The sequence below is a fragment of the Asparagus officinalis genome, chromosome 6 (assembly GCF_001876935.1).
Source record: "Asparagus officinalis chromosome 6, Aspof.V1, whole genome shotgun sequence".
NCBI lineage: Eukaryota > Viridiplantae > Streptophyta > Magnoliopsida > Asparagales > Asparagaceae > Asparagus > Asparagus officinalis.
The window spans coordinates 73,872,091-73,875,655 of record NC_033799.1 but is presented as its reverse complement, the minus strand read 5'-3'; positions in this window follow the sequence as shown (position 1 = coordinate 73,875,655).

Sequence of the window (3,565 nt, the reverse complement as noted above, 5' to 3'; positions counted from 1 at the left end):
AGAGAGAGAGAGAGAGAGAGAGAGAGAGAGAGAGAGCATCACTCTCTATAGGGACTATTAGGAAGAGCTTACGATGAGGGATAAAAGAGAGACATCATTATGATAGTCCTTTGGATCATAATCATTTGTAGCTCGGGCACCGGAGGCCTCATCTACTCAGTGGACCATGAAGGCACTTAGTGAGAGAGTGGAGAGTCTAGCAGTTGAGTTGATATGATGAATCATCATGCCTACTATGATGCGCCTCTTCAATTCATCATGAGGGTTCTTTGGCAGATGGATCCTTCCTTGGGGAGATAGCTTATGTATGCTAATTACTTCTATGGGGAGATAGCTTATGTGTGCTAATTACTATATAGGATTGTCATAGCTTATGTGTTATCTTATATCTTATGCTATTATAAAAGTGTGTTGGATGTTAAAATATTTCTTTTAAAAATACCCTCCGAAACACATACATGCATACATCTCTAGCACATCCATACATGCATACATTAAAATATATACATACTTAAATTTTCATAACCTCCCTATTTATTACCATCAAATTTACACATAACCACCCACTAATAACATTCCCCTAATAAGTCTTGACATTACACACCAATAATGAAAAATGTTACAATTATTCCTCTTTCATAAATCACTATAAATTACTATAGAATCTTATCAAACTTCTCTAACCAAAATTCTAACTCTTAATCAAAATTTATTCAGATGGAAAAGTAAGGAGACACAACTACGACACTTACAAACCGTAAAAAGTGTGAGTGTGTCAATGGTAACATCACTGGTGGAGTACAATCGAATTGAATGAGAAGATGGTAATGGAAGCATTAGTGTAACAATTTAGAGAGCAGAGAAAAAATCGATGAAAGCGACAAAGAAGGTGGTCCTATATTTTATTAAAATCTACAGCTGTCTTACTCATAAGCTAATTGGGTCTTCCCCCTTCCATCTTCGTATATGTTTTTGCCTTAGTGTGTAAATTGGTTTCTAGCTCCTAGGCATGTTTGTAAATATGCTAAATTGTTTGTATAGTCTGATTGAATCTCTTAATGCACTATGCTTATTCTCGGATAAACAAAGCTTTGTCCATGACAATGCATTATAAGTGTAATTGCTTTCACTTTATATGTGTAAAAGGTCAATTTTCGTTCTATGGTCACTAAGGTATACATTGCTATTATTGGGTTATAAAGGACAAATAGAAACTACAGAATGATGAATTTAGAAAATGATATAGTTAGTTGGTCCTGAGGATGCTTATAGTAGGGATTACTACTATAATTTTAAGAGTATTATTAATTTTTTGCTATTAATCTACTATTTGAGTATAATGGTTAATGTATGAAAAATATAATATATATTAATATCACATTAATAATTAATATTTATATGAATTATTAAATATGTTCAATTATCAAATATAATATGAGTAAAAAAATATTTATTTACTAATTCAAATAAGTAAATATATAATATAACATTTACAGTAATATGAAAAGTCGTTAACTTTTCATTATTCCACCATCTTCTTAACCACCCTTTATTAAGGAACTCATTCATGAAGGGTTACCCATTTCTTCATTAACTATTTGTAAATTACATCATTATAACAAATAGAAAAAATTGTACATAATTCCCTCTTCTATATCTTAAGTTGCACTAAATCCTCCTCAATATACTAGCACTTAATACCATTGACATGCAATTTTAGAGATATAAATTGCAAGTATCAAATATAAATTAGGGGACTCTAAGATCTAATAATAAACTAAAGAAGGTTTAATAATTTCTAGAAAGATAATTTCGAAATGACATCCCTCTCTCTCATGTAAATGTACTAGAGAATGTTGCTTTACAAGTAGTTTATATTTTATAATAGAAACCTATACAAACTAATTTTCTATGTAGAGACTTATTGTTTCCAATAAAAATAACTTATTCATAACCTCCTACAAATATACTCATTTAATCTTTATGCATTAAGTCTCATTTCATTGAATAAATATTAATTCATTATTAATTACTATAATATCTTAATAACTATTCACTTTCTAACCTAATAGAACCAAAAGAATTTTAAAAAATTGATCAACAAGCGTGCCTACGTGCAACATACGTACACGACACTAGTATCCTTAAAATCACCAAGTGCTAATCTCCCTAGGGAAGCTGACATGTGTCCCACCCCCTCGCGTAATCAGATGAATAAAGGCCGAGACGAATCAAACTAAGGCCAACTCTATAGGCCGACAAGTTGCGTAGCCTAGTCAACATGCAGTACTTGTCGGCCAACTCAGCCGATTGACCCTACGAGCAACCCGCACTCGGCCTACTGTGTCAGCCGACAACTTGTGATGCCGACTAAAAAGGTGTTACTTCTCGACCCTTGACCAAACAAATAGAGAGATGGAAGTTATCTCGAACCCCTCTTTAGTCGACTACTCTCGCATAAACTATTCTAAGAAAATCATCATTACTCTAGCCCCATAGTCTTTATGACTCATCGGAACCAATCAGCTCAAAGCACATGCTATCATCCCTCATTGAATGACCACTGTGTGGGCTACCTTCTTCCTTGGCTAATACCTGGAAGGTATCTGCTGACTCAGTAGTCTGACAAGACTCGATCGAAGTTACCTTCATACCCTTCTGATCTACTATAAAAGGGAACTACACTGCATGGGGTGACTTCTTCTATTTTTTGGCAACTTTGAGTAACTACCTATATAATTTGTCTTACATTTTTCCACTAAAGATCAAAAGACTGACTTGATTGATAGAGGAATAACCAAAGAACCTGACTCTGCTCTTTTACGAGTTTTTATGCACATGGAAGAATAACAGGCTTTGGAACTAGTCATCTAAAGGAGTTTGAGGACCCTAAACACTCTCATAACTATAATATAAACCCCATGTTTGATAACTGACATAAACATTATGGGAGTTCCTCATCCATCTATCACTTACGGAGCTGGTAGTGGAGATGACGAGGATATGGAGACATAGGGGAAGGATACTGACTATGATTGGATGGTATTTACAATTTGAAGGAAGCTGTTTTTTTCTACTTTACTTTTTTTATTTTCTTTAGATGTGTATATTTTTTATGTGATGCATGAAATACTTAATCTATATCTACACTTGGGATGGTTATTTTAGTACTTTCATATATTTCTATGCTTCATCTTTGTTGTACGTATCTTGTTTTGATTTTTATTAATTTTCTTTCTATTTTGTTTTTTTTTATTTTTTCGTGTTTTTCTTTCCTATATTAAGAAAAATAAAAGTTCTCTTTCATTCTTTTTTATTTCTTAGAAAATTTAAAAAATAAAAAATTTTAAAAATGAAAAAACTTGGACATGCATATTATATGCTTTTACAAGAATATTTCAAATGATACTATTCATTGGTATATAGGTATGAATATGATTTTATTTCTTAGAAAATTTAAAAAATAAAAAATTTTAAAAATGAAAAAACTTGGACATGCATATTATATGCTTTTACAAGAATATTTCAAATGATACTATTCATTGGTATATAGGTATGAATATGA